The 24,326-nt window shown below is 38.6% G+C and overlaps 1 protein-coding gene across 3 annotated transcripts in view; it reads left to right on the forward strand.

The window, feature by feature from the left end:
* MYO16 (myosin XVI) overlaps window positions 1-24,326 on the forward strand; it is a 379,293-nt gene that overhangs the window by 44,221 nt on the left and 310,746 nt on the right. Inside the window, exon 2 of one of the 3 annotated variants that reach the window (XM_071566752.1) lies at window positions 18,202-18,355. The exons of the other annotated variants lie outside the window; for them this stretch is intronic. The gene's annotated coding sequence lies outside the window, so the exon portion shown is untranslated. The remainder of the gene's footprint in view (window positions 1-18,201; window positions 18,356-24,326) is intronic. 3 annotated transcript variants of the gene reach the window in all.

Consider the following 24,326-nt stretch of genomic DNA (forward strand, 5'->3'; position numbering starts at 1 on the left):
CTAGTGGAAACGTTGAGTGAAGTTTTAACATTATAGGGCTTAGTACTGAAGTTCTTGGCATTTTAATTTTGGAAGGGATTAGCTTAAAACAGATGAGAAAAGTATTTTCCAGCAGAATTAAAAATGGGTTGTTTTTTTTTTCTTGCCATAAGAACTTGTGAGTGTGGATAATATAAACTTATTAAAGAAATAAGCCCACCCAAAACCAAAAACCAAACAAATAATGGACAGTAGGCCCATAGATACTAAAGGGAATAGAAGTACACTGCAGCATGTCTAGTTTTGTGATGGTCAGTGCAGGGGATTATTTAGGAAGTAAGCTGAAGTGGATGTGAGAAAGGAAGACAGGAAGCCTGAAAACTCCTCCAATTGTCAGTACCAGAGACAAAGTATTGTGCTAAGTGTTTTAGTGGTCTGAACATTTTTGATTTTTTTTTTAATTGCTTACAGTTTTCACTGGGCTTTCTGATGAATTTTTCTGGATGAAAAGTCTTGCAACTAAAATGCTGCTGAGAGAATATGGTAAGACAAAGTGATCTTTGTTTTAGCTGCCTAGGAAGATGCCAAGTCCAAATCTAGACGCTTCCTGTGGTGCTAATCTACCCCAATGGTCAAGGAGGAAGGCTTTAAAAATTCAGAACTTCCCAATTGCCACGGAAGGCTGACATTCATTACAGGCATTTGGAAAGCTTTCACAAGCATCATGACTCTTCAATGTTCTGGAAGGGAACCTCAGCCTAAAACCTTTTGGTTTGACTCATGCTCTTTCCTGATTCACTAAACCAGAGAGCAACTGGTACAGCTTCTGGCCAAAATAGCTATCGCCTTTTATAGTGAAACACTGTCCTATTTCATTGAGAAACATCCTATATTCTGGCCAGTGAAGAAACTCACCTTAGATTCACAGGATGTAGCCTATATACCTACCCCATAATATCAATCCTTCCGTTCCGCAGCAAGTTCACAGGGAGCAAGTTAGACAAAGAAAGATGTTTTTAATCTCCCAGAAGTTAAATGAGCATGCAGTTTGAAGTGATTCAATTGCAGTAGTATAGAAAGACGCCATCAGCCAAAATAACTGTGTGTTTATAGTCTTTCTAAATGCCAAGTAAAATCCACTGGACATCAGTGTGAAAGACTAAAACCTTGCACATCTAGGTGACAGGCATCAGGTTAGAGTACTTTAATAATTTTGATCACATGTTCATGCCATAATATGCTGCACTTTTCATCCTCTGAAACTGCTTGTAAAGTAAACGTTTATTGTTTTGAGAATTTTGATGGGGGTTTGCTTGTGTTTTAGGGGTGGGGGGAGTGTTTTGTATTGTTTCCGCTAAGTACTAGAGGCAGGCTACCTCTTTCTGATAGTGAACTGTGGTATAACAATTCACCCTGCTGACCATGAGATGTCTCCTTTTCAAATGTGGCTACAAGAATATCGGGATATATACAAATTTCTGGTTAATGATTAATATCCTTCCTTGGAAGGGAACCTAGAACAAATAGCTGCAGAGTCCTTCAGCTGTGGAACTACTTCAAAATTGGTTTTCCCCTGGATACTTTTTAGCCGTCAGTTGACAGCACAGACTTCAACATCAGCAACACAAAACAGTAAACAAGGGTTCTTTGCCCTATGTGATATTGGTTGAATCAGTGTTGTTGGCATCTTACTATTGATTAAAATAATTTCATAAATGGAGGACAATTGTTTAAAACTAAATACACAGGTGTTATGGGTGGGAGGAAAAAAAGGGGGTTTGCAGCATTTGGATTCATGGCATATTCCTTCATGTGGAAGAAATATCTGCAGAAATGTGACCAAGTATGGGTGGCTGAAGTGTATGCCTTCATTAAAATAGGTTGTTACAAATGTCTCAGACCAGCATCTACCCTCTTTGGTTTGCAGAGACTTCTGCAACCATCTTAGAATATTCATGCTAAGATTGCTTCTGTGTTTGGCCTCAGGCCATCTGAGAGATTATTTGAGCCTTTAGGATTAAGATGATAGTTGTATGTATCCACTGCATAATGTAACTTTGTTCAACAAATTTGGAATCTGTTGTCAACAAAGCATATCTATATGGGAAATCAAAGTTGTGGGGTAATATGAAGTACTCCAGAGATCTGAAAGCCATCACAAATGAGGGATCATTTTTCTCAATCCATGTTTGTGAGCCCCTGCAGAGCATAAAACATGAAGTACAGTCAAGAGCCAACCTGACCTCCCCTTCACTAACTAAAAAGAAGCAGACTGTTGAGACTGCTGTTTTCTTTGTATCTCTACAGCAATTTCCTTATTGCTTCCTCCTTTCTATATTTTTTGTTCCACACACGGTTTAAGTTCTGACATTACTGTTGCATGCAATATCTGCATATTTTCCCAATATGATCATTTGTGACTGTTGAGGTCTGTGTTTTACTTCCAAGTTTATATGAAAGACAATAAATATATTTAGAAAAAACCAAATAAATAAAAATTTTACTTGTGGGATGTAGAACTGTAATTATAGCCCTACAATTTTAATTTGTTTTCTCCTTTGGGACCTGTTTTAAGTTATTAACTATCTACCTGGGTTGCATACACAGTAAAAGAATGAAATCTATAGTGTTCCCTGAACAATGAGATTATAACTTTATCTACCTGCTTTAAACCAAGCTAATTTTGATGATGACACTATTCACTTAGTAGAGATTGTGTCTTGGGTTGAGCTGGCAAAATGCCAACTGCCCAACACAGAGAGAAAGTTTCCCTCCCCCTGCTGAGAAAAGGGAGAAAGGAAAAAAAACAAACAAACTAGAAGCTCAAACTAGTTTTATGCTTGAACTAACTATATATATTTGTACAGAAAAGAGAAAATGAAGAGTAACTACAAAATGACACACACACAAGTTAGAAATAACTCCCCACTCCCCACTGAAAACAGATTCTAGCACTCTAGATCTATATGCACCGTAAAAGACACCCAGCAAGAAACAAAGTATAACAACAAAATGTTTCTACTTCGCTCAGTTCAAACAAAATGCAAGTAGCAGCAGCCACAGCAAGGCCCACTTCAGCAGGACAGCTGCAGCCTGTCCTGCCTTTACTTCGGCCATGATGGAACTGAGGAAAACACCTCCTACTTCTGTGTTCATATCTCAGGTTTGCATCATCTGGTATGAAATCTTTCTTTGGTTACTTAAGTCAGGTGATACCTGTCTCTCCTAATCTACGTAGATTCTACGAGCCTGCTAATTTGGGGCCAAGCTAAAACTACCACAGATTCTATTGCATTACAGAAAGACTAATGTTATGGAAGGATCTCTTTTCTTATTTTGATGGAGGCTTGCATAATATGATTGTTCTCTAACAAACCTCTCTCTTTCCTCTGTCTTTTATCCACCAATAAATTATTACTACATTGCTCTAGATAAACAAAATCATTATTCCTGACTTGAAAAAGGACACTTTTAAAAATTCTTCTTTTCTATATTTGTGTTGATTTTTACTTAGTTAAAATAAAAGGAAATGCAAGATGAAGGACTTGAATAATGAGAACAAAACTGAAGGCCTGCTGAAAGATGCAAAGAAAGAGTGAAGAACTAAACCAGACTGTCACTTAAGAAAAGGCTGCTTTTGAAGTTTGAAGTTGCCATGCCAAACCATAGGGTGAAGTTATTGAATTGCAGTGGTCTGTGACTACAGTTCTCAGAAAAAGGAGATATGTGTAAAACTGACAAGCCACTTTTTTCAGTAAGGACTAAATAAGTACAACTGAGGTAAAAATAAAGCTCCTTTCAGTATTAGCATGAGCATTTTTCATCAAAGTCTTCTTACAGTTATGTTCAGATATCATTGCTATGCATGGCTGGGAGGTGGAGGAGATCGTACAATGTCACGTGGAAGCTTGAAAGAACATTGATGTTTATGAGGTTGTGGGGAAAAGAAGTTGACTGAGACTGTCATAATTCAGCTTATGGATGCATTTTTCCCCTGACTTTACCCCTTCATGGTAAATCAATTTTACCATGCAACCAGCTTTCCAAGGTTGGGGTTAAGCTGATGGCCAAAGGAAGTGATAGAAGCTAGGCAGCACCTAGATGCAGGTCTTGTTCTGCCCTGCCCTGGTTTGCACAGATTGTAGTGTCCCCACTGGTGCTCCCACCAATGAAAGCAGATGGCAACGGGCAACTGTGCCTGCTCCCAGCCTGATGTAGCTGCTAGTTATGCCCTTCACCGAAGCTCTGTGCCATTGTTCTTTTGGTTTGCTTTCACCTGCATAAAATCCGTATGCTTGTGTATTCTGGAGGTGTATTTATCCTGCAGAACAGGGAAGTGACTGCATGCACTCCTGCAGTTGATACAATTTGAGACTTTGCTTTCCCAGCTACACTAACCACTCACTGCTCACTGCCAAGATGCTAGCTGACAGGCACGCAGCCAGGTGTTTGCTGAACTCTGTTAAGGTGGTCTAGACCACTTTTGCGACTGTTTTGCAAAATCTTTGTAAAATAGCTTCAGTTTGACAGCCTTGTATGAAGGGCAGCAATTTCTGCAGTTATGTTGGCAAAGGGTTTAATGATGAAGATCTGGGAAAGCAGCAGTGAAAGCTGGGTGAGGATGCCTGCTCAGTCCCATTTACTGGTATTTCCATATTCAAAGATTTTTTTTTCAAAATAAACATCTCACCCTATTTTACTCTATCTCAGTATTGGAGTTGTGTTGTGCTTGGACTATATGTACCTTGCTTTTATTTTCTGTAGCTATGCTATGTTTATGTGGTTGGAGTGATCGAAACTATGTAGAGTACACAAGATGTGCATGAAACTAAGAAAACCCCACAATATAAACAGAGTGACTTAAATGTAAGTCCAGAATATTAAGTTGAAATATTAGCATAAAAGTTGTGTAAAAGAGCCTAAACAGGCAAGAGTAAAGCTTCAGTCCTGTGATTATGTCCACACAGTCCACAAGGCCATGACTCTATGCAACAAAGTGAGTTATGACTCTTGAGCCTGTTTGGATATCTGAATCTGGCCAGATCTAAAAACAGACATAGTGAAACTTTTAGTAATCTTGGTTTTGATATTGTCATGTGGGTCTGTTTCAAAGACATGAGTGTTGTGTTAGGTATATAATTCATGCTAGATTCCTCATGCATTAGATTATTTTTTTATGTGTTCTTTAGAAACTGGGTTTCCTAGGCAACTGTGGCCACCTTGTGGATTCTTCAAAAGAAAATTATACTTTATAATATAAAAAGGTAGCTAGGTTAATTTTGATAGCTAAAGAGTTTTCTGTTATGTTACTGGTCCTTTTTAATAACTTTCAGTCAACACTTTTTACTTGTTAAAAGTTCATTATTGTTAGTAATTGTAAGTGGTAGTACTAAATCTACTACTAAGACTGTTAAATATATGCTTTATATATATATATGCTATATTGCTATATAGCTATATATATGCTATATTATTTAAATTTATGCATTATATAGTTACCACTTTTTAAAATTAGATTTCTGGGAAACAACACTGAAAGGTGGTGAGTTGACCTTGTCTGCTTGCTGGATGTCCATCCAGCTAGCTGCTCTCTCACTTGCCTTTTTCAACAGGAAATAGAGAAAATAAGAGAAAAAAATGTAGCGGGTCCAGACTGGGACAGGGATATCACTTATCAGTTACATCAAAACATCATGCGTCAAAGCAGATCAGTAGCCTATCTGACTGCTACCACCTTGCCATGTAAATCCGGTAAAGAAGGCAGATGAGGCAAAGCAGGATATTCAATTTCTAGTATTATTCTGCTTGTCAGGCCTGCTCTATTGCAACATATAACTCCATACTGAGAGCATCACCAGCATGTGTGAAACCCCTTGACCTGGTTAATGAAGCCTTGAGTGGCTCAGAACATGTTTCTTATGGTGTGTGAGGTTCCCAGAGTTCTCAGGCCTTTGAACACTCTCAGATAATTAGAAGCTTCAGGATCACAGGTACAGGTTAGGTAGAGGGGATGTTCAAAGTCCCAGCATTATAGGTAGAAACTCATGTGGGGGATTCCCCTTAATCAGTACCTTTCTTCTGGTAGATCAGGGATAAGTGTTTAACACATATGCAAACTTCCTTTAATACTTCATTTTCTAGTACAATCTGACCTTTAAGAGTTAGTTACAAACGCAGTTCCAAACAGCAAGCAGTGTTAGAAAGAACATTTAAAGAACAATGGGAGATAGTAATCATAAACAATATTGCAATCTGCTTCACAAACAATTTATCACTTGTCTGTTTGTTTTTGTTCCCAGTGTTTAATGCTGTGGGAGTGTTTTCTGCTGCATTGTTCATGGTACTTTAATATTATGCCAAGTTTTCTGTCTTAGTAATAGTGAAGTGTTTCTAATGACTTATCATGGTCTAAACTATGGCTTTATTGTCTTTTTATTCAGGAAGTTTTGACCCCAGCACTGGATATTTGTGGCTTTATTTTTATCTCTAAAGCATTCTGGTTAGGAACATAAAAATACTGGCAATTAAATGGAAGAACTCAAAACAGTCTGTTGAGGCGGGACATATGCTAGCACTATGTGTTTAGAATAATTTTTTTTTAAGGGAAGGAGGCAAGTGGAGTATATCACTCTCATCTTTGCATTGCATGAGTTCAAAGGGACACTGACCAAGTGTTCTGAGGAGGAATCTATTAGGTGCTACTCAGTAGAGAGGCCACATGAGGTTCAGGAAATGCTTTGAAAATAGCTGGAGAGTAGGTGAGCGCTTGCAATGTTTTTGCTTTTTCTTACATTGATGGCCACAGCTGGAGCTCAACAGGGAACTAAATAGCTGAGTGCAGTGACAGTGACATACCTGTGTTTCCTGAAAAGAAACAAGGAGAACCATTAGAGGGTGGGGGATAATGATTCTTCTCATTGCTTAAAGCAAACTTTATCTCGTGTGAATTGTTCAAAATGCAAATGTTTGATGAAAATTATCTACCGAAATTGTTTTTCAATAGAATTTTCTCAGAAATATTATTAAAATAAACCCTACAATTCTGCCTCAGAGCACTTACCTCTGAGTTTCCTCTGCACATATAACTCATATGTAAAAGGCTTCTGTATGTGTTTCAATTTTGTGGAAGTTGACTGAGGTACAGTGAAATGACTTGTCTGAAATCATGCAGGAAGTTTGTAGCACAGGGAAAGAATTAGGGAATTTAGGGAGTATTTGGACCAGTTGGAACTCTGTTATGCTTATGCTGCATGTTACTGGTAGTCTGTAATTTAGATGCTGGTTAAAGCAGGTTTCTGGGAATGAGTCCTGATGAGTAAAGCAAAGATGACCAACTTAGTCTCAGGAAAAATGGGAATTGCAATCCTGGAGTTAGACCTTTAGATGTGTTTCCAGAAAAAATAAGCAGTGTGTAAAATACACTCCCAATCCTGCACTTAAAGAGGAGCTTTCAAACAAATAGGTTTTCATTTTAAAGCGTCAAGGTGGCAATTCCTAAGATATTGTCCAGAACGACTGACCTTGCAGGATGCATTCAAATGTATAGGAGTGCAAAAATATCTGATTTTCTTTTGTTTTTTATGCTAACCTTGAGAGAAATCTTTTGCTGAAAGAGTTACATGTCAAGTCCTTTCTCCAGAAGTACATGCTTATTTGTGCGTAAGGCAAATACCAGCCTGGAAACAAAGTAGTTTTCTGTAGAATTGTCAGTGGAAAGGGAAATATATGTAATATGCATAAACTGCTTAAATTCCTGCCCACTGAAATGTGGCTGAAGATGAAGCAGTTTGGATGTTCAGGTGTACTTGTCTGGTTTAGGATTCTTACTCTTTGCAGTAGAATTGTTCAGTGAAAAACGGTGTGACAATAATAAGGGTCTCAGACTGTGGAGTCAAAATCCTTATTTATCTTTGTTAAATAACAGAATGGAAGCAGTGAAGCACAAATTCTCAGTGGATTGCCATTTTTTTTTTTGAGGGCTGAAAAGAAAAATGCTTATGCCACTAGAAACTGATGCAGGAGTCCCTGGAAACTTGAAGGGGCTTTTTTGTGCAAAACAGAAAATGGAAAAAATAAAATCTGACTGTGGCTTGGAATCCCACATGTTGCACCAGACAATCAAAATGATGTGATGCGTAATTACAAAACTGGGACTCAAACAGCAGTGAGATGCCTTTATGTCATCATTTTGTCTCAGTACTCTTTACTTTTGTCTCACCTGGTTGCTCCTACATACCTTTGGATGTAGTTGTCTGCACAAACACTGGCAGTGAGGAAAGATTGGGTGGAAAGGAACAAAGGTTGAATGAGCCATAGGTTGTCAAGCTGTTTATATTGTATTTAAATGAATAATCTTGTGTTGTAACATTCCCACAGTCCTGCTCAGTTAATTTTTTTAGTTTAGTGACCTGGCCAGAATACACTAATTCCCTTGTAAGCAATGTGCTTGAGTTTATTCGTCAGGGGTAGGGTTGTTGTATCCTCAGGTTTTTCCCATTGCATCATAGGGATGTAGCAGAGGTGCTTGCTCAGACTTAAGTGCCATGACATGCTTCTGTATTCTGCAGTTCTGACATAGTCTCTCCATTTGTCTTGATAACTTAATCATTCTTTAGTATTTGAATCTTGCCTATTGCCTATGATTAAGAAAGGAAGAGGCATTGGTGACTGTGGAAGAGAGGCACAGACAATAAGACCGTTGTTACTGAGTTCTTTCTCCAGAGCAGTTGTGAGAAAGTTTGTTGGGTTTTTTTTCTGTGTTTTGGATGATTGCACAGTAGAAACTAACGTGGGGGTGGAGAGGGAAGAGAGGAGGGCAAGGAGCGAGTTACACTGTATACTGTTAAATCGGTGTGAAAACTCTCAGGAAGGAGGATTTTTAAGTCGCTTCTTCCAAATTTCTTTTAAGTGACCCTGTCAAAGCGATAGACTGTTTCCTTACTAATCTGGATAGATTATATCCCAGGTCATCAATTTCACATAAGTTTTTCTTTGCCCCCAACATTCATGTGCCCCAAGTTCTGGCTTGCTAATTATTTAATCAGCTGTGCTTTATCAGTTTAATATCTTGGTTTCACTATTACAGTTTTGCAATCACTTTATCAAAATGTCCTGGTTTAAGTAAATTTGAGGCCCAATGTGTCATCATCCAAAAAGCAGTCAGTCTTTATACCCCATTTTCCTGCTATGCAAGGTCAATTTCTATTTTCCCAATTAAGATAAAGCTGGTTTATATTATGAATATATCATGTAATTAATTTGTTTCAAGTATTCGTATTCACTTCTGTTTGCCCAGAGGTCAAAAGAGGGCTGTGAAGAGCTGTGCCTTTAAAGAGGCTTTTATTAGAGCTAATTAGGATATGTTATTGTCTTGCACAGAGGCTTTTGAGTGCAAGTCAGCTGTAATCCAGGCACGGCGTGAAGTTAAATTCTGTCAGGCTTGCTGTCTCAGAGTAAGTATTGGCTCATGAAAAATGATAGTAAATACTCTTTCCTGTCATATGTAGTTTTCTTTTCAGCACTTAGGTATACATTATAAAATGTGGGTTAAACTGTCCACATATATTTTTCCACCTTTTTTCCTTTCAATTTCCCTTTGTGTGTGATAAATGAATTCCATTTTTATGACTTTTTTTCAAAGATATACTAGGATTCTTTCAGTCTTTGAGGCCAACAGGGAGTGTTTCACTCCTAAGCGAAGCACTTGGGCTTATAGTTTAGGAAGAGGAATAACAGATTCAAAGATGCTTCCCATAAGTTTGCCTGCTCCATTTTTCATGGCAATTCATTAGCTGCTAGGAAAATATAAATGGGCCCTTTGGAGCTATTATTTTGACAGCCTTATGCTGGAATTTTGTCTTAAAAGTGCTACTCAATACAAAGTTATCTTACATGGATGTGGTTTGGCATATTTTAAGGTTTTGTGTTTGCTTTCTATGTTAATAATATTTCTAGAAAAATAGCAGAGAAAAAAGCCATTTGTAACGTATTTGACAAACAATTTCCTCCCTTTTCTTTGTTTTAGATAGCAAGTTAAAAAATCTTGTTTTGTTACTTTGGTTTATGATTTTCACTCAGTCATTGTTATTTAATAAAGTTGCATCTAGATGATTGCTTTTGTATGTAACTGGATTTTTAAGTTCATTAGAGAATATTTTTGGTAGTTGTAAGACTGTGAACCAGTGATACAGTACATATAATTTTTATGGCTGCATAATCAGAAGAACTATAGAGTAAGACTCTTTCTGCAAGAGGGTTTTTGATGAGGGACATTATTTAGGTTTTGGGTTTTTTTCTAAATCAAGGCTCTCTTACCAGTTCTATTGCTTTATCTTTCTGTGATGGCACTTCTCAAAATATGAGTTTATGTGTATTTCGGTTACCTCAAAGAGTCAGTCCATCTCCTGGGGTTTTTTTTGTTTGTTTGTTTTTATAGACTTCTAATGCAGGTGTAATTGTGTTAGCAGTGTTCTTTGTGCTGCAGCTCAGTTTAGAACTCACAGCAGCATTTGCAAAACCCAAACTGCTTTCCTTTCTTTTGGCATGATTGTACCAAAAATCAATCAATCAATCAATCAATCAATCAATCAATCAATCAATCTTCTTAATGAAAAGTGTTATTGTGTCACAATGTGGCTGTAGAATGCTGTGAAACTGACTCGGGCAGTCTGTGGGTCATGCTGGGTGTCTTTGGTTTGGTTTGGCTTTCTTAATTCTCTTTTCTTTTGAATGTTCACTGACTTTGGCCCATCATATTTTTTTTAGACAAGATTCAGGCACTGGACTCTTTCAAGCCAAGCCAGAAAAGTAGTTCCCAATAGGAATATTTGTGTATTGTTTAAAACTACTCACCCAGAATACATCGTGGGTCACTTCTAATCCGATATTTCTTTCAGAGTGCTGTAAAGTACATTGTAGGCTCCTACCAGTGCTTCAACATTGCCTTAAAAACAAACAGTCCCAAAATAATAAAAAACCACAAATCCATACAAACCCATAATATATTTTTAATGTAGGAGTAGGAACATTTGTTAGATAAGGGAGAAGTATTGAATCATGCCATTCTCAAATAGCTACATTCTCATTAGAGTTGTACCTTGCTGCTGAAATTGTTTTAAGAAGAAATCACGCACCTTGCTTATTTGGCTGATGTGTTTCCTTCCTGCCAAATATTTCTGCAACACCTGGATCATGTGCCGTTCATTCAGTATGACATTCCCTTTTATATTTGATCTTGTCAAGAGAAAATTTTGTTAATTTGAAGAGTATCACAAAGTGAGAGAAAAAACAGAGTACTGATTTTTATATTTGTTCCTCAACTTTTCTACTCTTCTGCTCTTTCCCTTTACTGTTGCTATTTGCTGTCCATGACACAGGAAGATTTTAGTAGGGTTAAATGTTATTCCTAGATTTTGAAGTACTGTGGGAATTTTTCTGTTTTACTTCCAGAATAACCTTTCAGACCCTTAGGAGTGGTAGTCAGCCATAAGGGAGTGCAGGAGATGGTGCAGCACCAGGCAGGGGAAGGGAGGTGGATCAGGGGTGGCCAGCTGCCCAGTAGAGGCAAGGTGTGCCAGGAATGCTGGGCACTGGCTTGAGGAGTGAGGGCTGGAAGAACGTCAGTTGTGCAAGGTTGGCTTCTGGGGAGGGGTGGAAGGTGGTGATGCAGGAGCAGGTGCCAAGGCAGATGCTGATGTTGCTAGGAGCTAAAGCCCCCTTAGCAGTCTTTTGGCATCCATACATACTCAGAAAAAATTTGATTGAGACTCATAAAAAAATATGAGCCCTGAGAGGCCTGCAGTTGATTTTACATGCATCTGGGTAGTTCCATGTAATTCAGAATTGGTTAGGTATAGGTGTGAACCTAATTCTTTCTTCCATTGATTTATGCAGCTGTCATGTTTTCTGCTTGGCTCACCTGAACAGGAATCTAAGTCTTAGCATTTACACTTCTAAGTAATAAAAATGGTGGAGCAAATTCACCCTACCTTTTTATTTGTACAGATCTAAAGTAAAGTTAGAAGTATATAGTTAAGTGATTTTAAGCTTACAGTTGTGTTATGCTATGATCCCCTGATGACTGAGATATTTGGAAAACTTTTTCCCAAGAACTGAGAATTTTAGTGTTTATTTCTGCTGCTATAAGGAGTATTCCCCAGGGTTCCTTGAGGGCAGTCAGCTGTGTATGTAACCTACCTCCTAAGAATTGTGCTTAAGGATACTGTTTAGCATGTCTCACTGAAAATTTTAAATGCACCTCTAGTTTTCAGCACCTTGCAGAGGAAACTTGGCAGAAGAACAGTCTTGGTATTTGCTGCAACATCCAGTTACCAGGTGTGTCAGTGTCTTAGTTTGAGGGAAAAACCAAAATATTTACCAAAAATCAGAGGAGAGGATTCCTCCACAATAATAATGTCACACTTTATTAAAGAAAAAGGAATTTTAATTAGAAAATGGATACTGCTATATATCTACTTATATATGTAGACATAGATATAACTGTAAACAGACCAGAGCAAACTACTTCCCCAGGACCAAAAGTAAAAAACAAAAGAGAACAACCCCCAAATGGTAGGTTCCTCCTGGAGCAGTTATAGTTATGGACAGTGTCAGTGTCACACCTCGGCTAGCTGCGAGGTGAAAACTCAGTTTTTTCCCAGCAAGGCAGAGACAAGGGTGAGCACTCACATGAACACTCTCTTTCTCTCTCCTTGTCCTTTGTCCCAAACGAAGAAGAAAAAAGCTGGGAGTGGAGTGACGGTGATAGTTCCCAGGTGTGGGAGATGGTGAAGCCGGGGCGGTGACCAGGCTCGCAATACCGAACCAGGAGAACAGCAGTGCCAAGAAAAAAAAAACAACAGCTCACCAACAGCAGGTGAACGGCTTCTCCCCAACAACACACAGCTGCAGTGTTCAGCCAGAGCTGTGGATGTCCCCCAAAAACAAAAGAGACAGTGCAAACCCGTTCCCTGCCACACCTTCCCCCAGTCTGCCTCCCACCCAAAATGATCAAGCAGGAAATGATAGCAGTTAACTACTTCTTTTGTTAACTAATGGCATGGGGAATTAGTAGCAGGGAGAGAATTCTTCCTTTAACATCCCAAAACTACAACAGTCAGGATAGGCATGGTGCTGATGATGGTGAAGAGAACTTGCAGTCTTTGGGGGTTGTTATTGCGCAGGCTTTAATGTCGTTTGTATTAGGGAATAGTAAAAGTGGCAGTGTAAGAGCACTATGATCACTATGGACTAAGTGATTGTGTTATTGCTGGGCACTGCTGTGAAATATGAAGCAGTCTCAAGAGCTCTCTAGAAGTAAATATAAAGCAGGTCATTCTAGGAATATTTTCATATGGTAATACCATTGGGTTTTCTCCTGCTGGTGCTGTTTTGGAGAGGGGGATCAGAAACTGTTTCTCAGCATCCTAGATGTTTTGAGTTTACCTGCTGTGAAGCTAAATATTCAATGTATGCCATAATGATCCTTTAATTTGAACATGATGACTGTGTAATACTGACAGAAGCTTAAGTAGGTAACCCAAAGGAACCTCAGTAAAGATTTCATCATAATTAACTCATTTGTCATTAACTATGGTTTAGAGTTAATGTGAATTGAGAATTACATTGCAATTTACAAAAATACAAGATGAAAAATAGCTAGCAAGCCATCTGACAAGGAATATCTATCACTGCATGAGAATTAAAATCAGCAAAGCAAATGACAGGACTTGTTAGAGCTGGTGACCTAACTTTTCTTCAAGCATCTGAGAAGCATGATAAATCCAGTGGAAACACAAGTGTGTATGTTCCTACATTTGCATAGTTTTAAATCACCCTTCCCACACTTTAAAATACTTGAATAGTTAACTTGCTGGCAGCAGAGTTTTGAATACTGTTTGGCATGACAGCTGTTTGGCAACTGGCTCTGTAGCATGGATGAAACAGCCGGCTTCTGGCAGGTTGGCAGCAGGTCCTGGCAAAGAAAATAAGCTAAAAAGAGGGAATGACCATGTCAGCTCAGAGGATCCCACTTGCTAAAACCTCATAGCTGTGTGGTAGTTAACACTTGGTGCTGCACTGTCTGCTGGCTGTAGAACGCGGACAATGTAAGTTAAATTTTAGAAATAGGCAGAGACCCAAAGCTGATTTGATTTGGGCATGGAGCGGTTGGAAGCAGGTGGTCTGCTGTGGTTGAAGCTTATCATGCTCAGTTTAGTTTCACTCTTTCACCCTTTTGCTGTGTTTATGACATCTAGCACAATCTTATCTTTGGACACGAACACCTTGCACCTCAGGGTAAAGAATGGTCTCTCTACTGTGCTTACAGTCTTTGATACACTGAGGCTTTGATCACTTTTTGAGGCCCCATTTGAAATGGATATAATTAACAATGTTTAACAATAACCAACTTCTGTAGTGCTGAAGTGTATTTTTCTCATTCTTCTGCTACTCAGTGTTTGTTCTTTATGAATATTCTTTCACTGAAAGCAGAAGGATCTTTTTATAACCTTGAACATACTTTTGGAGGCCCATGCATGTGGGGAAATCATTACCAGGCAAAAATAAAACTTTAATGGATGTGCAAACAGACTGTAAGCTTAAGCATCTGATGGGATACAGCGGGAAAAAAAGGCCTCAGGCAGCTTGTAGAAGGGACATGTGCACTCTTCCAAGTTTCAGTTAAACCCTATCTCCAGTTTTGCAGCGATTTTCATTTAAATGTGTGATTTCACTTGAGTCTGAAAGTGATATAAATCAGAAAATAAACATGTCAGCTTCCAGTTTGAACAGACTTGCATATTGTGTATGAGAACACCATAGGCTTTCACACACCTATTATCCTGTTGAAGAAGTGAGGAAGAGTAGGAAAATCAACAGGCTGGAGAGAATTTGTAAGAGCACAAAATGACTACTGCAGCTTTTAATTTCCTTAATAGACATAAAAGCTAAAAAGCTGGGCTAGGGACGCTTTAGCAGAAGCAATCACTAAATTTTAAAAAGAAGAGAAATCCAAGAAACATTAATGAGGAGATATGTCCATTTTGCAGCCATTCTCCAGAAAAGGTTGTTTACCCAGGAAAAGAGCCTTTGACTGTAATGTTTGTATCCTAAATGGGAAGCATGGGGCTAGTGTTAGGCAGTAGGTGATCTCTAGTGAAAAGTAAGCCCTTGATTGTCAGACAGTTTTCTAAATATTTGTATATTAGCCTTAGCATAATTTCCTATTGTTTCATCAAATGAAGAACAGAAGTATTATTCAGGCAAATAAAATTTCCTTATCTGTCTGTCATGATCTTCCATCTTTTTCACACTGATACTGGAAGGAATACAATATGAATGTTTAAGGTAATATTTACCTTGTATTAGATTATAATTAGAATAATCTACTAGAATTTTTATTTTCCATGAAATTCTTCTAAAAAAAAAAAGACACCTTTCAGAAACAAGCACTACACAAAAGGGAAAAATTATTTAGGAATAAGATTATTTGTTCAATTTCTATAGGAAGTTGCAAACTCATGACCTAAGTTTTTTGTCTCAGTCCTTGTCTTATTCTCCCAGGCCACTTGCTTAGTGTCATCTCTTGGGAGTCAGGACCTCCAGCACAGGGAAATTCTTGAGACAGTGACCTGCAAGATGCCTCTGTGACAGTGCTTTCCTGGAACTGCAATCCCTAGAGACCTCAGGATTTGTGATGTGGAGGCAATCCAGATGGCAAGACTGCCTGCAGACACTGCAAGTTTTGTTCCCTTTCAGGTCACCAGCCAAGCTGGCTGGAAACCTGGCAGGCTTTTGATAGGACATGCTCCTCTTGCAGCCAAGTCATCTATTAATGGCCGCCCCATTGTCTGTTCTATGTTTTGTCGTGTTTTGATGAAGAGATCTATTTCGAGACGTGAAAGCTTTTCCAAAAAAAAGAAAAAGAGGTTGACTTAAATATAGAAGTTTCTAGAAAATTTTCCAGTTTCTATGAACTGGCACTGTATCCCAAGCCCTACCAGGCTACCTTTTATCCTATTCCTAGAATGACCATCAGCTACAGTTCTCCATAACAAAATGCCAGTCTTAAAAAAATCCCCTTGGATCTATTTGGAAATTAAGCAGAAAAGAAAATCTGAGTCTTGCGCTCTCTGTATAGACATGTTGTCTGATGTCAAAATACTGAAGCTGGTAAGGCTGAGATATGGCTTCTTTCTTATGCTTCCTTAAGTTTTCATACAAAAGGTAACACTCATTTTTTCCTAATTTATCTTTCATATCAATATTTTTCTCCTTCCCTGTGTATTTACAGTGTGGCACACACCCTCCCTTTTTTTTCCCCTCAGACTTGAAACTACTTGAAGTTAGTGGTCAGATCTCTAATTGTATAAATGCTCTCCAAACATGAATTTCAGGAAATTAATAGATTTTTTGTTTGTGTCTTTATTTTCATGAATGCTAATGAAATTTTAAAGGTGATCTAGTCTAGCAGCTGTGGGTTTTGCCCAAATATCAGGGTGCCAGGAACTGGTAGTTTCTTTTCGTGAAATTGTCTCTATAGAGGTGACTTTCAGCCCAAGCGCAAACTATTTATGAAGCTTAATGGTGCTGTGATGGTTTGCCAGAATGGATATTGGAAATGGAATTTTTTAATTGCCAGGGGAAAAAAATACCAACTGATATTTGACTAAAACTTGTACTACTGCAAAAAAAGGTGATTGACAACATATTTTAAATAAACTTCAAGAAGATGACACCAGTGATCAATATTTGACAACGAAAATTGTTGTTTCAGTGAGCAAGTCTTTACTATGCCAGAGAGATTAACACTAACACATTATAATTAGAATTTGTTGTGGCAGCTATATTTAAATCCATTTTTACTTCCTTCTTAATCTTTTCCTTATGTATACTTTGTAATGAGGAATTTGCATTCTGGGTCCTCTTTTTTTTTTTTGCTACTGTATTTGTACAGAATATGATATGATATATTTAAACACAATTGTTCTGTCTTGATTTTTATTTTGCTTTGAAATAATTACTTGCTCTCCTTTAAACCACATACAAACCTTTCCAGGATCAAGAATCACCTTCTTGCCAACATGGCCAGCAAAAATTTGAAAGTACAGTTTCATAAACTAGTTTATAAACTTTTTTCAAATTGGGCAGATGAATATTATTGTTTTAGCTTAATACACACACACACACAAACACACACACACACACATATATATATTTTATATGGTTTTTTCAGTGGTTTGCTTGAGTGTGTCCTGAAATCTCTGCAGTGCTCATTAAACTATAACTGAACATATTCCTCTTGGATTTGTTTTCTAATTGTATATTTTCTGAGCAGTGTAGTGAATGAAAAACTTGTGCTACAGCTTTTCCTACCAGACTTAAAGAAATGCATGTGACACACTCCTTGTAAAAAATGATCAAATGCTATAAATTCCCTCTACACTATTTCTATTTAAAGCTTTATTGCCCCTGGACTCAGGAGAACAACTCTGTGTGAGCCCTTATGTCCACAGCTTCAGTCTGCTAAGACAGTCTTGGACTGCCCTGGGAATGCTTATATAACCTTCAGAGCACTTGCAATGTGCCCAGAAATACTTAAACCTAGTGCAGCAGCTCTTTACTGATTTGACAAGACTCAGGCCTTGGAAAGAAGACACACTCATAGTCCCTGACCCATCTTCCTTCCTGTGTTACCTCTATTTCAGATTTTAGCAGCATCATAGTCTCCCTCTGTCCTAGCAATAGATTTCCCCTATGAGACTTTACCTGTGCTGCTCCATTTGCCAGGTTTGCCTGATGCACCTGATCCTAGAATTGAGGAGAGACTATGATTTAGGGCAGGTGCCAGAAGGCCAAATATGTTAAGTATATCACTGCTACCATCACTGATCTTCACAGGGTCCCAGGGCACACATCTTCATTTTCTTGGAAAGATGAAGACTTTGGCCTTCCTTTCATGGTTGCACTATCTTTAGGAACACATTTTCTGTCATTTAACATGATGATTTCTCTCTCCCTCACTGAGACAATATTAGTGGTCAGGAAAGGTGATAGTAAAAGATTTGAGGAAAAAAGCACTAAATGCCACTGCAAGATGACATCCAGACCATGGCCAAGCCAACTTCTCATCATCTGTCTGGCATCCTGGGTGTGAAACACATTTTAGGTGTCATTTGCAGAGACTCACATGGTCTGGAAAGGTGATTTCAGAATGTGTTTCAGGTGGCTGTCAGCTGTACCAAGCGTACCAAGTGGAAAAGTGTGACTGCTGTGGATACACAGAACCTGGTCCATGAAGTGTCAAGGTGTGCCCTGGACAGATCTGGAGACCAAACTGTTCCTCTAATCCCATAGATCTCCTTATTCTCAGGCCAAGGTGAGTAGGTCCTCCATATCAGGAACCTTTTCTCTGCCTACTTAGATACCAGTTGCCCAACCCAAGGGGTGTCTTTAACCTCTGGTCCTTCTCTACTGTGTTATTTGCACCTTTATCTTAACATAGCTTTTAATTTTGCATATCCCCATGACATTATCTGTGCTTGCTAGGCTTCAATAACATATTCAGAGTGGAAGTCTCTTCAGTAAGCCATTTGAGAAACCTCATACTGGACCTAAAACCTACTAGTCAGTGGAAACATTTTTATTACACTTTACTAGACACTAATTCAGGCTTTTGTAATTATGTTTTAAAATTAAGTGTCTGTTTGAAAATGCAATAGACCACAAGGTTGTGTTGTAGGAGTTGCTGCTTGTTTTACCAAAAAGTTAGATATTTTCACTTACGATCAATTATGTAGTGTAATTGGTACAGTGCACAACTGGTGCCATGGTAATATCTCTGCCTCTTTGATTATTACAAAGCCTGACCTTGCTCTCCTCATGCACCCAGATCTTTCTTATGTCAGTGGGAATTTCACACAAGAGACAGCATACAGTAAGACCATTCTTGATTGTACATTCCATTTTAGTGCTTTGGTTTTAAAAGGCTTTGATTTAAAAACCAATGAAATAAATAAGAACGATTTTATAAGAACAAACAGTGAGGATTAATTTTATCAGTTATGAAACTTCTCAAGATTTCATATGTAGTACAAACTCTACCTAATACCCTCAGCAGTACAGGTTAGCATTCCTGCCTTATGTTTCCTGCAATAACTTACTGGATTTAGTATTATCCTGACTCTAGTCTACTGCACATAATACTTCCAAGCATGCCTTCCAAGCTAATATATTCTAATGAAATAATTGTCCATGTATTTGAGTATATGAGATTTTCTTTTCTTTAAAAATGTTGCAGTTATTATTGCATGATCTAATAACAAGATTGTTTTACGCAGAACAAACTAACTCCTTCAATTTTATAAAAATGGCATCATAAAAAGTCTGAGTTTAGTGATCTAATGTAGAAAATATTTTCCCAACACATGGACCCACTTGTAGACGAGATTACTCAAAAGTCTTTTCTTTCCTGAAGGTCTCTTTCTAATCATCTCTTTTTCATTAATAGCCCGATCCTGCAGTTCTGATGAAGCCTTTTGAAAACAGGTTCTCACTCATATGTTTTTTAGTCCCTTACTCGGATTTTTCCATGTCTTTTTGTTTGTTTTTGGATTTTGTTTTCCTTCTTATATTTCTCCCAATGTTTTCTGGACATCATTCATGATTCTTATCAAGGGCTGTTAATTATTTTCTAGTCAGGTAGAAAATTCTTTTTTTGATATTGTTTCTCTGTGCTTAAGGTTATGAACCTTTGTTTTGTTCATGTGGTAACGACTTCTATCCCATCAGATAAAACATTCTTACTTAACACTGTAAACAACACTAATTCATGAAAGCAAATTAATTTATGCAGGTTTAAAGATACCAGCAATGTCAGGCATAGGGCGAAAAGAAATGCAATGCAAATGTAATGGTTTATATTGTGTTTTGTGTTTTTCTCCCAGTGTTTGTGAATTGAAGGGAGCTAAGCATGTGAGAAATAAGATGTGAATGAAAGAGTAGTGTTTCCTGGTGCTTCCTCAATAAAATATATCATAACAATCTATATTTTGTGTTAACAACGGTTTATTTTTCCAGTAACATAGCTAGTATTTTAGATGGGTGGCAAATAAGCAACAATAGTAATCCACTGTTGAAGGTGTTCATATATTTTATAGGAACAGAGCATATATTAAAAACATTAAATTACTTTGGAAATAGGTAATGATTTTTTCTTCATTTGAAACTAACAAGAAAAAATAAAGACGGAAACTCAAGTTACACAATTTACAGGTGTTTTCATTGTTTTTACACATAAGGGTTTTTGCTTAAAACACTTGGCTGTTTAAACAGCCTCTGTGTTTTCAGGAAATTAAAGCTTCTCCAAATCTGTTCAAGTAGTTCAGAGATTCAAAGATATTGTTGAAGCTGATTGCTATGCCATTTTTCTGTAAAGGTACAGATAATGTTCCTCGTGCACATGATTTTCATGTTTTGTACCCAGGTTACTTCCACAAAATACTGTGGAATGAGACAGATATTCCCACTGATGACATTTCTCATATTACTCTATGTTTTCATGGCTGCAGCAGGAGAAGCTGTATCCAATTCACAGCAGTCCTCTCTATGCAGAAATGAGTTACGTTTTATAGCTCTGTACCCTTCCTTCATGGTCCAACACATGAAAGGACTGTAAGATGCATGCATCTGGTGCCTTGTATTCACGCGTAGCTGTGTATATGTCTCAGGTAAATTTACATATGGCCTTTGTCAGCCTGAAACATTAGGGAGAAGGTGGGCTGGCTGGTGAGGTGGCTGCTTTCTTGACTGACTGCAGCCATAATACCTCTGCGCAGAATCAAAAGGGAGGTTGTGGTGCTGTGTTTTAGGGCAGAGATGTATAACTGTCTGATGGGGCTCTGAATTCAGTAAGCTTATGGGGCATCTGAATGGGACAGGTTGCAACACTATGTGATACCTTAAAATCCATCAGTTTGGGAGTTCTGCTAAAGCTCTGGCAGCATGACAGCACAACTGGTTCTCCGTTGCTCTTTACGTGCTGCAGGTACTTGATTGCATGTGTCAGTATTGGTGACATGCAAGGAAGAAGGACTGTAGAGGGACAGCACCCACTAGAATCCCCACAGGTGCTCAGTAAAATTTCCCTAGACATTTACATTGTGTTCCTTAAGGTTAGAGAACCAAAAATTTCATAAATTTCATGGAAGATGTGCACCCATGTATGCTTCAGAACAAGAGTTAGAAAGTTTATACCATCAAGACTTACAAGCCCAGTATGCTTTTCTTGTGGAGCAGATCATATCCATGAAATGGAAAATACTGATCACAGTAAAGTGGGAAAATTATAATTTACAATTTCACTTGAATTCAAGTTAAACTTTTTTTTTAATTATTTTTCCTCCAGTTGTGTGGCTGACTCAGGAGAGAAATTTTCAGTAGAATAGCAGCTTCACAATCTTTGTTTGTACACCTTTCCATAGATTATGATTTATATATTAATTTCTGTGATTATGTATACTATATCTTCTATAAATAGCTCGATTTTTTTTGCTTTCAGCTTCTTGAAAATAATGTCTTGTTGGTAATAATATATGATCTCTGTAAAATGTGATTTAGTTCTTCAGTACTCTTCTTGACATCTCAATGTGGACATATACCTTAATACCATTTTCATGTGAAACTTTGGTGTCAGTTATTTGTCTAGTTTACAGCCAACCATTGATATGTAAATCTTACTTGTGAACATCTCATCTCCATCTCTCAGATGCAGTTAAATAACATGGATCATCTGAAATAACATGGATCATCTGAAAAAAACCCTAAACTTTCCTTATCTAGTTTATCAACAGAGAGCTGCAATGCCATAGAGAGTTAGAGAGTCTTTGTGCTGCCTTTCAAAACTTCAGTACTGTTATAGTTAAATTGTCTTCTTTGATGGGTTATTATTCCTTTCAGATGTAGATCTAAACAGAAACTGAAAGGAATATAGTCTGGCTGTAGATGTCACACTGATTTCCTTCATGAATGCTTCATACTCTATAAACGAACACTGATGTTAGTTGTGGTGTTCCTACAAGGGAATAAGTACAATTGGGTCATCTGAGAGCAGTACATGGACCATGACATTACCTATTCAAACAGTAGCCTGTGTGCATTTGCCAGCAAATCCTCTGTGCACAACAAACCTACTGTTTCAGCAAGTTACACAAGAGATTTTTTCCTCAGATTTTGTTTAAAAGTTTCCTTTATAATTTATGTGTATGAATATTTATAAAAAGGCCCAAAGAGATACAGGTAATTAACTGTAGAGATGCTCATTTTCAGAAAAGCATGTTACTAACATAATGTACTAATCAGCAGGAATATTCCACGAGTGTCCTTCTTGGTACACAGCCACACAGTGAGAGGCCAGATCAGCTAAGCTGAAGGAGCTGTGCCCTTCTTTGGTTGAGGGATAACAGGATACAAATAAAAATGCAACTCAAAGGCACCAAACCAGTAAAAGATCACAATGAGGACATCAAGGTTAGGGATCATGGAAGATATTTTTAAAAGACATTGGGAAAATGATGCTTGGGAAAGAAAAAGTCAATTGCTATGTGTAAGGCAGACTTTATCTCAGGGTAATACATGTCAAAGCAGCATTATCTTTACCTCACTGCTGTCAAACCCCTGGTCTCCTCTCCCTCAAATTTTCATTGAAGAGAAAGAAAAGTTTTTCAACCAGGATAGACACTGCTGCTGCAGCTTCTCAGCTACGGTACTCCTGTCCTGTCCAGCTCTGATCTCACAGAATCCCACAGAATAAGCTGAGTTGGAAAGGACCCACAAGGATCATCAAGTCCAATTCCTGGCCCTGCACAGGACCATCCCCAAGAGTCACACCATGTGTCTGAGAGTATTGTCCAAACATTTCTTGAAATCTGGCAGGCTTGATGTTGTGCCCACTTCCCTGGGGAACCAGTTCCAGTGTCCAAACACCCTCTGGGTGAAGAACCTCTTTCTAATAACCCTCAACCTCCCCTGACAAACCTTCAGGCCATTTCCTTGGGTCCCGTCACTGGTCACTACAGAGGGGAGATCAGTGTCTGCCCCTCCTCTTCCCCTCACAAGGAAATTGCAACTGCACTGAGGTCTCCCATCAGTCTTCTCTTTTCCAGGCTGAACAGACCAAGTGACCTCAGACACTCCTCATATGGCTTCTCCTCAAGGCCCTTCACAATCTTAATTGGCCTTCTTTGAACACTCTTTAAGAGCTTAATGCCTTTCTTATATTGTGGTGCCCAAAACTGCACACAATATTCAAGGTGAGGCCACCCCAGTACAGAGCAGAGCAGGACAATCCCCTCTCTCAATTGACTGGCGATGGTTTTCCTTATGCCCCCCAGGACATGATTGGCCCTCTTGGCTGCCAGGACACTGCTGACTCATTCAATTTGCCATTGATCAGGACCCCCAGGTCCCTTTCCATGACACTGCTTTCCAGCATCTCATTCCCCAGTCTGTCTGCATATCCAGGATTGTCCCATCCCAGGTGCAGAATCCAGCACTTCCCATTGTTGAACTTTGTGTGGTTGGCCAGCCCTCTGATTTTCCCAGGTCTCTCTGCAGAGCTTCCCTGCCTTCAAGGGAGTCAACAGATCCTGCTAGTTTTGTGTCAGCTGCAAACTTGCTCACTATCCTTTCCAGTCCTGTGTCCAAAGCATTTATGAAGATGTTGAAGTGCACAGGGCCTAAGATGGAGCCTGGCGGAAAGCTTTACTGAAATGCAAAAAAATTACATCAAGTGCCTTCCCTTGATCAGCTAGGTGGGTTGTCTTGTCATAAAAGGAAATCAGGTTTGATAAGCAGGACTTTCCTCTCATGAAACTGTGCTGTCTGTGACCAATGATTGCACTGTCTTTCAAGTGTATTTCAAAAATTCCTGGAATAATCTTCTCCATTACTTTACCAGACATTGAAATGAAACTGATAGGCCTGTAGTTTCTGGGGTCCTCCATCTTGCCCTGCTTTTGAAAATGAGGACAACGTTGGCCAGCTTCCAGTCAATTGGGACCTCTCCAGATTCCTGACTGCTCAAAAATCAAGAGAGGTTTTGTGATGACATCAGCTTGCTCTTTGAGAATTCTTAGATGAATCCCATCAGGCCTCATAGCTTATTTCAGTCAGGTACAGCTCTGCCCCTTCTTACCCTTCAAGGCTTCTAACAAACACTCAGTCTTTCCTTCTTCTGTGTCCAGCCTGCCACTCCCCTAGGAAGTATCTGGTAATGAGGACGATTGCTCTGATGTCTTGCAGCAAGACTTCTGTCAAACATAATTTTCAGGGACTGATAAGCTACACTTGTC

The sequence above is a fragment of the Pithys albifrons genome, chromosome 1 (genome assembly GCF_047495875.1).
Source record: "Pithys albifrons albifrons isolate INPA30051 chromosome 1, PitAlb_v1, whole genome shotgun sequence".
NCBI lineage: Eukaryota > Metazoa > Chordata > Aves > Passeriformes > Thamnophilidae > Pithys > Pithys albifrons.